This window comes from Globicephala melas, chromosome 5, assembly GCF_963455315.2.
Source record: "Globicephala melas chromosome 5, mGloMel1.2, whole genome shotgun sequence".
NCBI lineage: Eukaryota > Metazoa > Chordata > Mammalia > Artiodactyla > Delphinidae > Globicephala > Globicephala melas.
The window spans coordinates 101,460,382-101,480,272 of NC_083318.1; the positions used below are offsets into that span (position 1 = coordinate 101,460,382).

The window sequence follows — 19,891 nt, forward strand, 5'->3', positions numbered from 1 at the left end:
ATCTCACACCGCCCACCCTAACCTGCAGTGGCTACGGGTCCCTTGATTTCCATGGAAATATAGAGAAAAGAGACACTGATCTGGCTTGCAGGTATTTAGTAAGTTGTTAGCCTCACATCACATACTAGTATCACGTAAGTAGGCCATCTGAAGTAGGAAGCTTAGGGGAAAAACCTTGAAAAACACTTAAAAGCTTAAGCCACATCTCTATACTAACAACACCTTTCACCATTTCTTCTCAGATAAGCATCATCCCCATCAGTGAAAAAACTCGTATCTCATAATAGGAAAAACAGGCCTAAAAATTAAATGTGTGTCTTTGGAGGTCCCATCTATGGGACATCTTCCTGGTACTAGAAAAGTCCCCAGAAAGATCAATCTTTGCACCCCTCCCTGAAAGCTTACCACCAAGGAAAATGACTAGATCCACAGATTTCCTCCCTCAAACCAGCTTACCTCACGTATAAATCATTAGCAACTCGGCCCTTACTCACATTATCACAGTCACAAGAGTGGTTAGGGAGCAAAGCACTAACCACGGGAACTGAAACAGAGGCAACCCAGGCCAAGTTGGGCTGATGGCAGATGTCTGCTCCTTACGCTTGGGTACGTAATGTGACTCACCGCAATGCCTTTTTCACAGACCCCCTTTAAAGTTTCTCCACAAAATCCAACAGGTCAAGTTCGTTCATGATGCTTCAAGATAAACAATCGTCAAGAGAAAAACATGCAGTATGTCTTACAATGTTGGAGTCCTTAAAAATATGACAAGGAAATAACCATGTAGACAAAACCAGAGCATTTCAAAAAATCTGTATTCTACAAACATACGAGTGAATGCTATTAATAAGGTAATATGACATAAAACAAAATGAGAACTATATGTAAGACTGTTCCCTTTAGTGTACAGAATTCATGGCAATTGCTGCACTATCGAGCTACTTATATCTATGACTGTCTGTCCTGGTAATACAAAATGAGGCCAAAGTGTGTCAACTTGTTTCCCACAGAAACCACAAAATCTACATGAATCTCTTTACTCCTGTGCCCTTTCACCTTATCTGCTCCCAGTTCTCCACGAAATGTCCTCTTCCTTCTCTAATTATTCTCCTCTTCATTTTGCTAGGCCTTGCACCCAAGCATGCAAGACAGAGAATCCTAGAGGTCCAAGATTCTAGAGTGGCTGTTTGCAAGGGGCAGGAGATTAAAGTTAACTGCCACACTGTATATACTTCTGTGCAAAGAAAAAGGGACAGTATTCAGAATGTCTCTCACGTATAAAAGAGCTGGATGGCAGGATACCTGTGTGGCCCAAGGAACCAGAGGTAGCAAATTATGGGGAAAATGATTGCAACCAAAGGCTGGAAGAGGAAAGGTTTGCAACCAGCTCTGTCTCCTAGCTCTCTGGTATCTGCGTCCAACGGGCAGAGTCTATTTTGTGAAGCATCAAGCACTGAAAAGAAGACTCCTGCTGCTGCAAGTTGACAGGAAGTAACATCCATGAGGGTAAGATCAAGGCTTGTCCTAGAAACAATGCCCATAATGGAAAAAAAAAAAAAAGTAAGCAGAAGAGAAATGTAAGTCGCAAGTCCAACCCCTGGCCCAGCCTGGCCCAGCCCAAGGAAGGTAGGAGTCAAGGAGACGAAACTAAGAGAAGAGCCTTGGACCACAACACTCTCCACAAGGTACACTCAACAAACTTCACCCTACGCTTTAACCAAGTTACAAAAAGAGCTTCTTAATCCCTCCTTTGGCTCCTTAAAAGCTGCTATAAGTTCACTAATTCGACAGATACGATTTCAGAACAACTGTAATAGTTCAAACTAGATGGCTCTTGCCTTCCTAAGGATATTAATTACATAAGATATATATAGCTCTAAGTATACGATACATAAAATATAATACTGTGTAGGATACAGGTAACTGTTAGTAAATTATATTAATGAACGTCTGTAAGAAATGTTGCAATGATTTCCCTAATGTAAGAGCCTGGGGGAGGTAAATCTGTCTTCTAGGATTTCCTCCCCAGAGCTCAGAAATTTAGGTGTTGTTTTAGCTCTCCTACACTCTCTCCACCCAACCCCGCCCTCCTGTTGGGGATCGGGCCTCCCTATTGGCTATCTCATACCTTGAAACTGCCTGCTTTGTGACATCATTCTCCTATATCATATAAGTGATCAGTGAGCGGGAACCAGTGACCTTTGTACTGGACACATGCGCTGTTCAGCTGCAGCCACTCAGACATCCTCTGCTGTTGCCTCCTCATCCCTTGTATCTGCAGTTGATGTTTTCTCTTCTTCTCTGACCATGTCAGGTAAGAAAAGAAACTTTTTAAAGTTTTTCGTTAGATTTATTTTGCCCCTAAATTTACTAGTAGATTCAAAATAGCATGGAATAATGAGGGAACGTATTGAACTAGAAGTCTGGAGACCTAATTTCAGTTTTGACTTTGGCATTTACTATCTGTGTGACTCTGGACAAATCATTGACTGTCTCACAAAGCCTGATTTTTTCCTTACCTGCTACGTTAGGATACTACATTGGTTGATCACTCTGATCCCTGTCTTTTCTAATATTGAGCCTTAAAGGGTACCCATGTAGAAAATGAAATCGGAGACTTCTCAAGAGTGTTTCAACAGAAACACAGAAAAGCCAGGTGACATAGAAAACTAGCAATATATAGCAAGATGTTTCATCTCTAATGGTCTCCCTCCACTAGTATTTCGACTAGTTGAAAAGAGAAAATAGGGAGAGAGGATGGAGAGTACTGGGCTATATAGGGAGGCACAGAGTGAAACGTAAGGAAGTTTAGGATTGTTTTCATCAGCACAGGCCAACAGGAACCAAGACATAGGAAAAAATATAAGAACGAAGAGGGGAAGCATAGAGGAGCTCTCAAGAAAAACGTAGTTTGCAATGGAATGTTGATGGGAACCAAAGATTTTAAATTAAAGCACAAACAGCATAGAGTGAATTCTGCTCAGAGCAGGGCAAAACAAAGTTCATTGTAGCAAATCCTTATTTTAACAGACTAAGAGGAAAGTAAGGACAGAAGAGGGTATCACCAAGAAAGGCAGCTTACCAGAAAAGTCATACTTAGTGTTTTTTTTTGCTTTTATTGCCTCTCTGAATACAGTTGGCACTTGACAGTCTTGAATGTAAACATTTTAGAAATATGTCCTAGAAATCATGCTTCCTATATACAAGAAACCAAAGTGCTTATCTAGGGGTCTGCTTTTCAATGTTTTATTCTTCCTAATTTTTAAACTATGTAGACGTTTTACCAATTAAACACTTTAAATGATATCTTCGAGATTGAATCAGAAGGACTATTTCCTTTGTGTGATATGTAGCTTCTAAGGCAAGGTTGCTTTTCATCTTTACAGTTCTTTCCTTCCTAACACAGAGAGCACATTGATCAACAGCCATCGTTCGTTTTTAGATCTTAGCTACCTAAGAAGAAAAAGAAACAGTCAAGCCCCACATCTCTAATTCCACATTGAGGGAATTCGCTGGCGGTCCAGTGGTTAGGACTCAGTGCTTTCACTGCCAGGGCCACGCGGCGCGACAAAAAAAAAAAAAAAAAAAATCCACATTTATCTAGAACAATATTGCGGAGTCCTTTCGATATTCTTACATTTGAAAATCTTTTTTAACTGGATTCTAGTGATGATGGTTTTTTTAGGTTTGGGGATGTCATCTTCTTGGATGTTGAAGATGATTATAATCTAAGTTCTAGGATAAATACAAAAACCTTCTTGATACTTTTTAAGCTTCCTTTCTGCTTATTATATATTTCTATTCTTTGAAACATATATTTCTACCAGGCTGAATATTTCTACCAGGCTGAATATATATTTCTATTCTTTGAAACATATATTTCTACCAGGCTGAATACCTGTTACTTGCTGGGTAAAAATATGAATGAGCACAATAATGAAATTCTTTTACACTTATTATTTTGCTGTCTGCTTTGTACCAGTTTTCATTGAAATACTTGTCTGCATATATTGTGGCTACCTATACATTCACATTGATTGAATTTTGTTGCTCTTTAGGCATTTTTACTGATATATCTTCTCTGTCTGTATGTATTGGCTAGGAATTCATTCAAAATCACCTTCTATCGTGTTTTGGGGTTCACAGTATTCACTAAAATACAGTGGGCAAAATTCACTTTCATAACATTGCATGTATGGTACAGAATGTCATTTGTTAGTAAACTCATTATGCTCTGATACTTGCCACATACCCCAGTTTTCATAACTATGTATTTCTTTTTCGTTATGTAATATGTTTTTCATGAATTTTCTTTGTCTTTCTAGAACTTATTGTATCTTCCTCCATATAAATCATACACAATATACCAGTTTATTCATGGATTAATTATTACTGCTATTATTATTGGTGGTGGTGTTATCACCACTTTACAGATGAGTAATCTGAAGTAATCAGATAACATTTTTCTTTCCAAAAGCACTTAAGAAATTCACTTTCGGGTAATCATTTTGAGGTAGGATGAGAAACCAGGCTTGAAGAGGGTAAAAATGACTCTTTAAATTTACCAGTTGGACTGAGCTATATGTGAACTCTAGGTAATAGCATGGGAACTGCACAAGCAAAGTGAGACACTGAAGATCACGATGGTAATAGCCGTACTGTTTTCTAACGGACAAAAAAAAACTGCCTATAGTGTAAGTTCTATTTCTCCTGCTTTCTGGCAGTATCGTGCTCAGAGTAGCGTCCTGGCAAGGAAGTCAGGATACTTAGGTTCTGAAACCTGGTAAGGATACTAACATAATGAGAGAACTTGAACAAGTCAACCCGACCTCTCTGAGCCTCAGTTTCCTTCCTCATGAAATGAGACTGTGAAAATAGAAGTTCTCTAAGGACCTCCTAGTTCTAAAATGCTTCCAGTCTAGGAAACAGCATAGAAGTCAATACTAGTGCAGGCTGAAGGGAAAGATAGGGCAGGGAGAAGGTTGCTTCCAGCCTAGAGAACAATGTCTGAGCCATACCACTTGGGTCTTCTGCCCATCTGTGCCCAACATGGCAGCACAGGCAGTTAATACAGAAGAGTGTAAAACTGCTCAGTCCTTACAACCATCATAACGGTCTGATTTTTGGTTTCTCAGTAAGTATTGACATTAGAGGTGTCCTGATAGCAAGAACCTTAAGATAATGCTGTTCCTCAAACATAGTGAGAATTTATCAATCTCCCTGATGTTTTCATTACCCTCTTGTTCTTACAGAAAATTTCCAAAATCCATTTCTACTTGGAACTCTAAATTCTCTGCAGCACTCTCTTCCTGTGGTGAGCAATGCAACCTCCCTGACAGGAAGTGCCTGCAACTTCTCCAGAGTCTCTGCTCCTGCCGTCGGTTCGGCATCAGCTACCGGTAGGTACCTCCTTCCAGACACAGACACACGTGTAGTGCCTACCTTCACCAACAGTCTAGCATAACTACGTTATCTGGAGTTACTGACCAGAGCCAGATCTCCACTTCAGCTGCTTCCTATCCAGGTGTTCTTGACTGGGACATCACAGGAAGCACTGAAAAGAATTCTTCTTCACTTGGAGACTTTACTCTGGCCGTCACTGACCAGCACACAGCTGCTTCCTCCATGTTTATGGCAGCCCAGTATGATAAAACTGCAGACCCCAATAACATGGTCCCTCTATATCCAAAGGTCCCAACGTGATCAAAGCCAAAGACAACAGAGCCATTAAGGTGAATCAGGTGCGGGAAAAGCCAAGTGTCATAAAGGCTCCCTCTGATCAACCCAGAAAGAACAAACATAAAGCTTCTGAGCCTATCAATGCTGCTCCCAAGGCCAAAATCCAGCCAAAGAATCCAGAGTGCCTGATAGCGGGAGAAGTGGCTCTATGCAATGCTGCAGTCAGTGACAGGGCTCCTGTGAACACGGCCAAGGGTTCTAAAGGCAAACCTCAGAAAGCTGCATCCAGGAAGATCAGCAAAACGAAGAGCCACGGGCAGGAAAAGACCAAAAGGACCAGAGGAAGAAAGAAGGCTGAAGAGAATAAGCAGTCAGGGAGCAAAGTCAAGGCAGGAGAGAAGCCAACAATTCCCCAGACGAAGCGAAAGGAACACCAAACTGAGCCTATCCAAGAGAGCTTTAAAAAAGCCTCGAACCGCCCTATGCGTGCGCATGCTGGAGGCTGTGCGGGTTTTTCATGCACTGGGGGAGAAGAATGATAAGAGAACTGGGCTCTCCTCCTGTCGGGTCTTGGGAAATTCAAGCAACCCTAAAGACCCCCAGCCACCCCCAGCTATCCAGCCATGGCGGAATATCCCACGTGAGGGTAAGGGCCCTGAGAAAACTCAAGGCGAAGCCCAGAAACCAGACAGCAGTGCTGAAAAAGAGTGTCCCTCTCCATCCCAGTATGAGCTGCTGCCTCCTGGGAAGGTCAAGTTGATACCTCTGCCTTTTTCTGCCTGGGACAAGCCTCAAGCTCGACCTGCTCCTCGGAGGCCACAGTCTCCGGCCTCACATCGGCCTGCTGTTGCTGACCGTGCCCACGCTGCTTCTACTAACTCAGCTCAACCTGCTGCAGTCAGTTCTTCCCAGCCAGCTCCTGCCTCTTTGCCAGGTCCTGCCAAACGAGCTCAGCCAACTGTGACCAACCCAACCCAACCGGGTTGGACCGACCATACCCAGCCTAGTGTCCCTCCGTCTGCTGCTCCTAGGCCTGCACCCTACAAAACTTCATCATGCACTTCTCTCCAGCGGGAGCCTGTTCCCCCTGCTGTGACTAAGCACCAGTCCCCAGCCAAGCTCCAAACCCATTTCTACTCCAAGACTTCAGCAAGAAACCAGTTCCATGGAGGGAACCCAATGTTCCTGAGCCAGTAATGTCAAAGCCCATCGAACTACAGCAGAGGCCCGAGCGGGAGGCCATGAAGAGGCGGGCCCAACAACAACGTGAGAATGCTGCCAAATACACCTCTTTGGGGAAAGTGCAATTTTTCATTGAGAGGCAAAGAGAAATGGAAATTGCTGACTACTACGGATATGTAAAGTAACAGCTGCTAGGATTGTTGGTGCCACCTTGGGGACCAGCTCTTCTTCCATATATAGATAAGACAGGCATAAATTTATTTATATTGGTATATTTTAAAACAATAAAACTGAATAAAAAATGTAATAGAATTAATAGACGAGTAATAAACTTTTTGAATTCTGAGATGCTGCTAACTGCGGCGTGTTTTTTTGTTTTGTTTTGTTTTGTTTTTGATGGGGTTGGAATCAAAGTCTGCATGAGAAAGGAAGGACTGAAAGTTGGATGGGAGAATGAAGGAAAGGGGTAAAAACTGAGGAAAGAGGAAGGAACTTGGCCCAGGGCTAGGAAGGCCAAAAGAGATTTATGGATTTATGAAAGGAAGCAGGAGTGAGGATGAAATGGCAGAAGTAAAAAGCAGGGTCAGAGGTCAGGGTTGAAAGAACCAAATTTGAGTAGAGTTGAAGATGACAGAAGGTGACTCTAGGTTTACTAGGAGAAATAGAAAAAGTCTCTTGGGGAGGTTGGCCTTAAGTCTCACAACCACCAGATAGGTATTTAAGAAAACAAGAGGTTCAGGACACATCTCTGAAAGGTTTGAGTTGCCTTATCCAGGCGTGGTTATAGTGGGGGGATAGGGAAATCTACCAGAGAGGTGGCTAGGGCTCAGAGTTATCCTAGGGGCAGCTGACGACAGGGGCAGAGCCAAGGGAGCTGCTGCATCAGGAGGCCCACGAATAGGGCCTGGTATGTAAATCACCGTGTACTCAACACCTGAGCACCAGGGCAGCTAAGGCACTATTCAGTTAATCCTGGCAACGACAGGCAAGGCCAGTATTCCTGTGCCACTTCACTTAGAGAGGTGAATATAATCATCAAAATCTAGACGGGACAAATTACCTGGTTTCTTTAAAAATAAAATTCAAGGAGGATAAAAAAAAGTGAGAGAGACATGGAGGGAGAACCTAGAGATTAAATAAGACTTCAGAGACCTAACCATCAACGGCAAAGTGTGGACCTTATTTGGATCTAACTCAAAATTCTTAAAAACAATTTTTTATGACATTTAGGAGACAACTGCAAATTTGAGCACTCACTGGGTATTTACTATTAAAAAATGATATTAAGGAATAAAAGTCCTATATTTTAAAGATACGTACCAAAAATATATAGCTGGGGCTTCCCTGGTGGCGCAGTGGTTGAGAATCTGCCTGCCAATGCAGGGGACACGGGTTGGAGACCTGGTCTGGGAAGATCCCACATGCCGCGGAGCAACTAGGCCCGCAAGCCACAACTAGTGAGCCTGCGCGTCTAGAGCCTGTGCTCCACGACAAGAGAGGCCGCGATAGTGAGAGGCCCGCGCACCGCGATGAAGAGTGGCCCCAGATTGCCGCCACTAGAGAAAGCCCTCGTACATAGACGATGATCCAACACAGAAAAAAAATTAATTAATTAAAAAAATATATATAGATGTAATTACATGTTCTCTTGGAGCTGCTTCAAGATAATGTGGAATGGGGTGAAACAGGTGGGGGTATAGATAAAACATGACAGCCATCAGTTGGTAAATATTAAAGCGGGATGAGTTCATGGGTATACAAGGAACACTCACAGTATTTTTATACTTTTGTACATGTTTAAAATTTGTGATAATCGTTTAAAGACAAGACGACACTGCAGAAAACAGTTTGGCAGTTTCTCAAAGATTAAACGTAGAGCTACCGTATGATCCAACAACTCTGCTACTACCTACACTGCACATCTAAAAGAACTGAAAGCAGGGATTTGAGCAAATATTTGTACACCAACGATCACAGCAGCATGATTCACAATAGCTACAAGGTGGAAACAACCCAAGTGTCAATCACCCGATGAATAACAAAATATGGTATATACACACAGTGGGATTCATTAAGCCAAAAAAGGAATGGCATTTCATTACATGCTATAACACGGATGAACCTTGAAAACACTAGGTTTAGTGAAATAAGCCAGCCATAGAAGGATAAATATAGTAGATTCCACTTACACGTGGTACCTAGGATAGGCAAATTCATAGAGACAGAAAATAGAATAGAGGTTTCTAAGGGCCGGTGGGAGGGATAATGGGGTTGTTACTGTTTGATGGTTACAGAGTTTTTGTTGAGGATGATGGAAAGGTTTTGGTTATAGACAGTGGTGATAGTTACACAACACTGTGACTGTAGTTAGTGCCACTGAACTGCATATTTATAAATGGTTAAAATAAATATGATTTATGTATATTTTACTACAATGAAAAAAAGAGGAACAACTGAGTTGAAATTTCAATTCTTCCTTGTCCGAGAGTCAGTTTCATCGTCCGTAAAATTAGTAATTGTAGTTGTCTACCCTCTGAGCTTAGTGCAGAGTAAGCACTCAGTAGGAGGTATCAGTACTACTTCCACTTCAACAGCAAAGGATTGTTGTGAAGATTCACAAAGTCAATGGATATGAAAGAACTTTCTAAAGGGCAAACCGCTGTACAAATATTAACAAACATTAGGTGTTACTGTCTCCCAAGGCCATGGAACAGGTCAGAAGAAGGGTAATTCTTTTGCACTGGTATGTCCTACATGGGCCAAGAGAATATATGGGTTTCTGTACTATATCAGAAGGTATTAGGAAAAGAAAGCATAAAACTTAGAGAACAACTGTCTTTTACCCCGCTGCTTAAACACGCTCAGGCAACTGCTTAACATAAGTGCCAAAGACATAACGGACATACCTTTCTTTCCTTTTAGGCTACTACTACTCTTACTAAAAATTTACTGCATTTTCAACATACAGAACATGGAAGCTTATAGCACTTCTTAAGCATATCTAGAGCCTACTGCCAAATATTACAGTTCAATTCATATCTTTAATCTCATTTTGAAACAGCAATTACAAATGTGTATTTAAGGAAACCACTAGCTTCCCTTTTGGAACCCATGAAAGAAGGCCAGGATTCACCTTAGCATAAGATGATAACTACTGAACTACTATGAATTATCAGAGTATCAGAAAGAAGGTCATTTTCAATTACGGGTTCCATTTACCTCTGGCTTATAATAGCGGCGAGTCAATAATCAGCCCAAGTTCTTCGTTGTGTTCTTGGAGTTTGTTAAAAAAGATCCAAGGGGGAGAAACATTCTTCTGGAGCAAGATTCTTGTCAAATCTCTGTCAGAAAGAATAAAATAGAAAGAACATGCGTTTAAAATCCTTTATTATATTATCCATTTATTCAAACCCTGTGATGCTAACATATGAGATTCAAAGTAAAGTCTCTTTCTCTGGAGTTTACAAGCGGTATTACGATCCTTTCTTCCGGAGAGATTAGACGGCAGAAAATAAGCTCACTTCTATATAGTTATTTCTATCTTTGTTTACTTCACGTTGGTCTCCTAACCTGACTGTAAACTCCCAGAAGGCAGGGACCACATCAATTTTGCCTACCGCTGTATTGCCAGCTCCAAGCAGTTTTTTGCATTCATGGTACAAGTAACTGACTATTTCTTTATTTCTAGTATAGTCATCCCCAAACATTTACATACTGAGATACATATTACTTTCTTATAAATTACTTTATTCTTTATTTAGAGTTAGGGCATTCCATTGGTTTTTTTAAATTAATTAAGTAGAAAAGTAGGTTGTATTTATCTATGAATTCCATTTCTGGATAGCAAAAGAGGTAGTAGAAATTATTTGCTATAAAAAGGGAAAATGGAGTACGACGGGGTTGAGAGCCAGGGCTCTATATGGTGAATTCAGATTTCTCGAAGAATATGGTATTAACTTTTGCTTACCTTTTTTAAAGGAACTTTGACAGCAATGAAACGCGTCCCAGGCATCCGCTGTTCAACTGGGAGATAGTCTTCCCACCTGTTAATATATTTTTTGTTAGGCAAATTTTATGTTAGGCTGTCTCCCTGCATAGGATGAATGCGCCTTGAAAACGGAAATCATATCCCTCTATGGTAGGTCCCTCTTCTTTCTGCTTTGCATTTTGCTGCTCCACTTATTCAACCCCACCTAGTAATAACCTATACTTCCCTTGTTCCTGTTCTCCCATCTTGAAAACAGATAAAAGGCAACAAAACAATGCAACGGTCTCAACAAATCAGGGATATCTAAAACCAGAGATGGCCAGAACTTCTGTATCCCTGATAGAACCTAGCCCACTGTTGACTACTAAGGTATCATATCATTAATACATGCGTGTTGACTGAAATAGTTTACACTCAATTCTTCCACTTCATAATTTACTTTTAGTCCTCATACAAAACCTGAAAATAAAATTCCTTAATGCTAGGAATCACAGTGAAAAATAATATATGAACTGACTTCTGTAAGATGAGTTAGAACTAAGGTTAATTCAGTGTATCTGAAGCAGAGAAAGTGAGGGCAATAGTGGCACAAGATGGGGCTAGAGAAGCAGAGAGGATTCTAGACCACGCAGAGTCTTAAAGGCCAACAGTTTGTTTTCTACTCTCAAAACAATGCTTTTGAGCGATGTCTATGAGCAATGTTCCAACCTGCTTTTAAGGTTTCTTGTGTGCAGAATGGATTGGAAGGAAACAAGAAATATGGACACTACTTAAGACCTAATTGCAGCACACAGGCAAGTTCAGTATTAGGATGTTGAGGAAGAGGTGATAGATTCAGAAGAAATTCAGGAGATAAACTGAAGCGGGCTTAATGGGGTATGAGATGGAGGAAAGGAAGGTCTTAGGGAATTAAAGCGTTTACTGCACACATGAGCAAAGTCTCACAATTAATCATCTGAACGTACAGAGGTAGATCTCTCAAATGACACCGGTTAGGAAGCAACAGTACGCCCTTTATCATTCCAAGAGACAACACAAATCAACTGTCTCGATGGAAAATTCGGCAGTACCCGTGCGTTTCTTCACTCAAACTTAGTTCCAGGTCCTCTTACATTTTCTGTGCCAAAACAACACAGCTTGAGGAATTGAAGGGGATTCCATGTTCGTAATTAAGAAGTGTCCCCAACACTGACAGTCCCATCTTAAAAAGCAGTCCCTCTGCATTTTACCCGAGGAGCCATGGCCAGAGCCTCCCTTGTAAAACGATGGGGAGAAATCAGAACATCACACACTGTCCCTTTCAGCTACTGTGAACTGAACCGCGAGACGACCAATACCCCCTAGCACAGCGCGGACGGGGCAGCCCGCGGGGGCAACAGTCACAGGAGACAGCACAGGAGACGAAGCCCAGGCCCAGGGGCTCTGGGCTCCACCGGCAACGCCCAGGGGCCAAGGCGTTATTACCTTTCCGGGATGTGCTTTCCGCCCTTCCTCCTGGCCGACGAACGTCCGGAAAAGCCGCGACGCCGACCCCGGCGCCCACGGGCATGATGCCACTGGCTCATGTGACCCCCAAGGTGCCGCCCACCCAACGCCAAGAGTGCCAAAGTCGCCAGCCCGGCTCCCCCGGTGCCACCACAAGGCCCCGAAACACAAGCGCCTAGGCACAAGCCCACGCAGCTCGCGCACCTCCTTCTCCTGCGCATGCGCCACCGCCCGCCCAGATGACGTTCACACGCCCAGACGCTTCATTCATAAAGAGGAGTATGACGCCTGCAATTCCCTCCTTAGCCGGAAGATGGTAGCAGAGGTCCACTAGTTCGTGGTGTGTGCACCCTTCAGAACTCCAATCACATGGGACATGGAAAGCTGTCCCACTCTCCCAGTATCTTGTGTGGTTCTTTCAGATATTTCCCAAGTGCTTTACATTCACACTTATTGTATCTTGTATGTAAGTATTTCTACGTAATGGAGATCCTGTATTTTATAGAAGAGCTGGATACTAGACATAGTCTACAATCTGTCGTGGATCGTGAGTTTCCCAATTTTTGCGTACATCCATCCCATTCTCTTTAATAGCTGCGTCACATTACATAATTTACACGGCCAGTCCGATATTGATGGACTTTTAGTTGTTTTCAGTTTGGGGGTATTTTGTTTGTTTGTTTGTTTGTTTTTGTCCTCTGTTATAGATAGGCTGCAATGTGAGCCTCTTTATACATGTGTATAGCTATATGTAAATTTCTAGACATAGAATTTCTGGAATGAAAGAGATGCAAACTTAAAATATTGAAAGGTTTTCAATCAATCTAATCTGCCTAATCAACCTTCAAAAATACTCTATCAACTTACACTCCACTCACAGTGAAACATTTATTGGGTTTCTATTATGTGCCTGGTATCATGCTGGAGGTTGACAGTATGGATTTACCTTTTAGACAATTGCAAAAAATGCCTGAGAGAGGTAATAGTGGAGCTCAAGTAGAACATTTCCTCACAGTATCAGGCATAGGGATCTGTAACTGTTAGAAAAATTATGAATCCTGCCCCAAGTGGAACAGCAAAGAACAGCATGTACTACAGTAGGTCTGAGGGTATAATAGCATAGTAAATTCCATTGTTATTTATAATAACAAATGTTTTTTTTTAGTTTTACCTTTTAGTTTCTAATTTCTTTTGTTTTAACATCTTTATTGGAGTATAACTGCTGTACAACGGTGTGTTGGTTTCTGCTTTATAACAAAGTGAATCAGTTATACATATACATATGTTCCCATATCTCTTCCCTCTTGCGTCTCCCTCTCTCCCACCCTCCATATCACACCGTTCTAGGTAGTCACAAACCACTTAGCTGAACTGCCTGTGCTATGCGGCTACTTCCCAGTAGCTATCTGTTTTACGTTTGGTAGTTTATATATGTCCATGACACTCTCTCACTTTGTCACACCTTATCCTTCCCCCTCCCCATATTCTCAAGTCTATGCTCTAGTAGGTATGTGTCTTTATTCCTGTCTTACCCCTAGGTTCTTCATGACCTTTTCTTTTTTTCTCTTAGATTCCATATATATGTTTTAGCATATGGTATTTGTCTTTCTCTTTCTGACTTACTTCACTCTGTATGACAGACTCTTGGTCCATCCACCACACTACAAATAACTCACTTTCGTTTCTTTTTATGGCTGAGTAATATTCCATTGTATATATGTGCCACATCTTCCTTATCCATTCATCTGTTGATGGACACTTATGTTGCTTCCATGTCCTGGCTATTGTAAATAGAGCTTCAATGAACATTTTGGTACATGACTCTTTTTGAATTATGGGTTTCTCAGGGTATATGCCCAGTAGTGGGATTGCTGGGTCGTATGGTCTTTCTATTTGTAGTTTTTTAAGGAACCTCCATACTGTTCTCCATAGTGGCTGTATCAATTTACATTCCCACCAACAGTGCAAGAGGGTTCCCTTTTCTCCACACGCTCTCCAGCATTTATTGTTTGTAGATATTTTGATGATGGCCATTCTGACCGGTGTGAGATGATATCTCATTGTAGTTTTGATTTGCATTTCTCTAATGATTAATGATGTTGAGCATTCTTTCATGTGTTTGTTGGCAATCTGTATGTCTTCTTTGGAGAAATGTCTATTTAGCTCTTCTGCCCATTTTTGGATTGCGTTGTTTGTTTTTTTGCTATTGAGCTGCATGAGCTGCTTGTAAATTTTGCAGATGAATCCTTTGTCAGTTGCTTCATTTGCAAATATTTTCTCCCATTCTGAGGGTTGTCTTTTGGTCTTATCTATTGTTTCCTTTGCTCTGCAAAGCTTTGAAGTTTCATTAGGTCCCATTTGTTTATTTTTGTTTTTATTTCCATTATTCTAGGAGGTGGGTCACAAAGGATCTTGCTGTGATTTATGTTATAGAGTGTTCTGCCTATGTTTTCCTCTGCGACTTTGATATTGTCTGGCCTTACATTTAGGTCTTTCATCCATTTTGAGTTTATTTTTGTGTATGGTGTTCGGGAGTGTTCTAATTTCATACTTTTACATGTACCTGTCCAGTTTTCCCAGCACCAATTATTGAAGAGGATGTCCTTTCTCCACTGTACATTCCTGCCTCCTTTATCAAAGGTAAGGTGACCATATGTGTGTGGCTTTATCTCTGGGCTTTCTATCCTGTTCCATTGATCTATATTTCTGTTTTTGTGCCAGTACCATAGTGTCTTGATTACTGTGGCTTTGTAATATAGTCTGAAGTCAGGAAGCCTGATTCCTCAAGCCTCATTTTTCATTCTCAAGATTGCTTTGGCTATTTTGGGTCTTTTGTATTTCCATACAAATTGTGAAATTTTTTGTTCTAGTTCTGTGAAAAATGCCAGTGGTAGTTGAACAGGGATTGCATTGAATCTGTAGATTGCTTTGGGTAGTAGAGTCATTTTCACAATGTTGATTCTTCCAATCCACGAACATGTTATATCTCTCCATCTAACTGTATCATCTTTAACTTCTTTCATCAGTGTCTTATAATTTTCTGCATACAGGTCTTTTGTCTCCTTAGGTAGGTTTATTCCTAGATATTTTATTCTTTTTGTTGCAATGGTAAGTGAGAGTGTTTTCTTAATTTCACTTTCAGATTTCTCATCACTAGTGTATATGAATTCCAGAGATTTCTGTGCATTAATTTTGTATCCTACTACTTCACCAAATTCATTGATTAGCTTTAGTAGTTTTCTGGTAGCATCTTTAGGATCCTCTATGTATAGTATCATGTCATCTGCAAACAGTGACAGCTTTAATTCTTTTTTTCCGATTTGGATTCCTTTTATTTCTTTTCCTTCTCTGATTGCTGTGGCTAAAACTTCCAAAACTATGTTGAATAAGAGTGGTGAGAGTGAGCAACCTTGTCTTGTTCCTGATCTTAGTGGGAATGGTTTCACTTTTTCACCATTGAGGATGATGTTGCCTGTGGGTCTGTCATATATGGCCTTTATTATGTTGAGGAAAGTTCCTCTATGCCTACTTTCTGCAGGGTTTTTATCATAAATGGGTGTTGAACTTAGTCAAAAGCTTTCTCTGCATCTATTGAGATGATCATATGGTTTTTCTCCTTCAATTTGTTAATATGGTATATCATGTTGATTGATTTGCGTATATGGAAGAATCCTTGCATTCCTGGAACCCCACTTGATCATGGTGTATGATCGTTTTAATGTGCTGTTGGATTCTGTTTGCTACTATTTTGTTGAGGATGTTTGCATCTATGTTCATCAGTGATATTGGCCTGTAGTTTTTTCTTTGTGACATCTTTGTCTGCTTTTGGTATCAGGGTGATGGTGGCTTCGTAGAATTAGTTTGGGAGTGTTCCTCCCTCTGCTATATTTTGGAAGAGTTTGAGAAGGATAGGTGTTAGCTCTTCTCTAAATGTTTGATAGAATTCGCCTGTGAAGCCATCTGGTCCTGGGCTTTTGTTTCTTGGAAGATTTTTTTTTTTTGCAGTACGCAGGCCTCTCACTGCTGTGGCCTCTCTCGTTGCACAGCATAGGCTCCAGTGGCCATGGCTCACGGACCCAGCCGCTCCACGGCATGCAGGATCCTCCCGGACAGGGACAAGAACCCTTGTCCCCTGCATCGGCAGGTGGACTCTCAACCACTGCGCCACCAGGGAAGCCCTGTTGGAAGATTTTTAATCACACTTTCAATTTCAGCGTTTGTGATTGGTCTGTTCATATTTTCTATTTCTTCCTGGTTCAGTCTCAGCAGGTTGTGCATTTCTAAGAATTTGTCCATTTCTTCCAGGTTGTCCATTTTATTGGCAAAGAGTTGCTTGTAGTAATCTCTCATGATCCTTTGTATTTCTGCAGTGTCAGTTGTTACTTCTCCTTTTTCATTTCTAATTCTATTGATTTGAGTCTTCTCCCTTTTTTTCTTGATGAGTCTGGCTAATGGTTTATCAATTTTGTTTATCTTCTCAAAGAACCAGCTTTTAGTTTTATTCATCTTTGCTATCATTTCCTTCATTTCTTTTCATTTATTTCTGATCTGATCTTTATGATTTCTTTCCTTCTGCTAACTTCGGGGTTTTTTGTTCTTCTTTCTCTAATTGCTTTAGGTGCAACGTTAGGTTGTTTATTTGAGATGCTTCCTGAACCTTCAGGTAGGATTGTACTGCTATAAACTTCCCTCTTAGAACTGCTTTTGCTGCATCCCATAGGTTTTGGGTCATTGTGTCTCCATTGTCATTTGTTTCTAGGTATTTTTTGATTTCCTCTTTGATTTCTTCAGTGATCACTTCGTTATTAAGTAGTGTATTGTTTAGCCTCCATGTGTTTGTATTTTTTACAGATCTTTTCCTGTAATTGATATCTAGTCTCATGGCATTGTGGTCGGAAAAGATACTTGATACAATTTCAATTTTCTTAAATTTACCAAGACTAGATTTGTAACCCAAGATATGATCTATTCTGGAGAATGTTCCATCAGCACTTGAGAAAAATGTGTATTCTGTTGGTTTTGGATGGAATGTCCTATAAATTTCAATTAAGTCCATCTTGTTTAATGTATCATTTAACCCTTGTATTTCCTTATTTATTTCATTTTGGATGATCTGTCCATTGGTGAAAGTGGGGTGTTAAAGTCCCCTACTATGATTGTGTTACTGTTGATCTCCTCTTTTATGGCTGTTAGTATTTGCCTTATGTATTGAGGTGCTCCTATGTTGGGTGCATAAATATTTACAACTGTTATATCTTCTTCTTGGATCGATCCCTTGATCATTATGTAGTGTCCTTCTTTTCTCTTGTAATAGTTTTTATTTTAAAGTCTATTCTGTCTGATATGAGAATTGCTACACTAACTTTCTTCTGATTTCAATTTGCATGGAATATCTTTTTCTATCCCCTCACTTTCAGTCTGTATGTGTCGCTAGGTCTGAAATGGGTCTTTTGTAGGCAGGATATATACGGGTCTTGTTTTTGTATACATTCAGCCAGTCTGTGTCTTTTGGTGGGAACATTTAATCCATTTAAGGTAATTATCGATATGTATGTTCCTATTCCCATTTTCTTAATTGTTTTGGGTTTGTTATTGTAGGTCTTTCCCTTCTCTTGTGTTTCTTGCCTAGAGAAGTTCCTTTAGCATTTGTTGTAAAGCAGGTTTAGTGGTGCTGAACTCTCTCAGCTTTTTTTTTTTGTCGCTGCTTGCTTCTAGGGGCTCCGCTGAACCACCTCCCCCTGAGGTAGGTAACTGAGAATGAAAGGAAGAGCGCTTAACATGCCAAAGGGAAGTAGCTTCCTTTCTGAAGCAGAGAGCCTACCTGCAGTGCCAGGGGAAGGGCCTTGTGCTCCAGGGGCGTGAAAAATGGTGATGTTGCAGAAGGAAAAACTTGCACTTTGCGTGGAAGCCTGGCAGTGCTCAGGGGAGTGTTTACGAGGGCAGCTCTCAGGGCGAACGTTGACCGTTTACTGGAAGCGTTTGGAAGGCGGAGGCTTTAGTGTTACCTGTTTAGACCGGTTCCTCTTCCATGAGGAGTAGCGCTTGCTTCCTGGGTACTGCAGGCAGAGTCTAGTGGCAGAGCCCTTTCCTTAAGGTGGAGGATCAAGTGGAAGTCAAGTGCGTGGTGAGCCCTGTTAAAGCGACCGCCGTGCAAATTAAGAACAGGCATGCCCTTGAAACATGCCCTCGTGTCAGCGCACATGGTGGATTCATCTAGAGTGAAGGCTGTGTGAAACATGTGTCGCCCTAGCTTCTCTCTGTAGACCATGGGTGAGTCCCATGTGTGCCAGACCTCAGAAATGTCACCCATTGTATCGATTCGGCTTTTCAAACTCCTTGGTCTCTTTTGGAATAAGACTACAGTCCCTCTGGAAGGCCTACGCCGCAACAGTTTCCGCACGTTAATTTACAGCTGCCTTCAGGTAAGGGAGCCAACGGTGAGTTGCCTAGAAAGCGTTGCCACTGCCTAAACTGATCCGTATTCCGGCCAGAAACACTTTCGTCTTGTCAAACTGAGGCAAAAGGAATTCCGCCTATGTTGTACTCTCTGGCCAAGAGTACACACCAGAGAGCGCAGTGTGTTAGAATGGTTGCAGAGCTCTGCCTTAATCCTCTTCCTCTTCAGCCGAATGATGAGAAGCGCTCAGCTTAGTATCCTAGTGTGACTAGAGTCGATTGCCTTTAAGTTTGTTTGAGAGGCTGGTGTCCTACTGCTACAACATACATGCGTTTTCCCAGGCTGGTGTCCTACTGCTACAACATACATGCGTTTTCCCAGGCACAAGGAGGCTGGTTTAGAGGACATCGACCTCCGTGGAGATGGACGTTCGCACTTGGATCACGCGAGGAGTGTTTTCAGCATAGGGCTTTGGTCGCTGCTGCTTCTAGGGCCTGAAGTGAACACCCTCCGCCTCGTGGTATTGAACTGAGAAAAATGAGGAAATAGCCTTCAACCTGCCCAAAGGGAAGCAGCTTAGTTTTTGCAGCAGATAGCCTTTCTTCGATGACATGTGAAGGGCTTTCTGTACCTGCCAGCTGAGAAAAAGGTATTATTATTACAGAAGGAGAAATTCGCACTCTTCCTGGATCCCTGGGGTTGCTCAGAGTAGTTTTGCCAAGGGCAGCTTTAATTGCAAACGTGGACCGCTGAGTATAAGAGTATGGAAGCAAGAGACTTTAGTGTTACCTGCTGATACCCGTCTGTCCTACCCGACACTACGGCTTGCATACACTCTATTGCAGAGAAAGTCTAGGGAGCAGCACTCTATCCTTTGGGGGATGACCATGTGGAAGTCAAGTACCGGGGGCACTCTGTTAACTCGACAGTCCAAGCAAGATGTGAAGAGCCACTTGAAAACTGCACTCATCTCCGTGTACCAGGTAGAAGCAACCGCTCTGTGAAATTTGTATCCTGCGAGCTGCTCTCCTTAGGTCATGGGTGATTCGGAGGCGTGCTCGCTTTTAGAAATTTCACACACTGTATTGATTCGGCATGTGAGACTCCTCAGTCACAACAACACAGGCTACTATTCGCCCGGCAAGCCGGCACTACGACGG

General features: G+C 41.7%; 1 protein-coding gene and 1 pseudogene across 5 annotated transcripts in view; one reads left to right on the top strand and one right to left on the bottom strand.

Moving 5' to 3' along the window:
- The window catches only part of LOC115850047 (microtubule-associated protein 9), a 71,249-nt gene extending 58,707 nt beyond the window's left edge, over positions 1-12,542 (bottom strand). For all 5 annotated transcript variants that reach the window (XM_070045598.1, XM_070045600.1, XM_070045599.1 and 2 more), the window contains exons 1-3: positions 12,314-12,542; positions 10,829-10,904; positions 10,081-10,202 (exon numbers count right to left, since the gene is read on the bottom strand). The gene's annotated coding sequence lies outside the window, so the exon portion shown is untranslated. The remainder of the gene's footprint in view (positions 1-10,080; positions 10,203-10,828; positions 10,905-12,313) is intronic.
- Positions 2,215-12,668, top strand: LOC115850818 (uncharacterized protein C2orf78-like; annotated as a pseudogene).
- Positions 12,669-19,891: the final 7,223 nt, after the last annotated feature.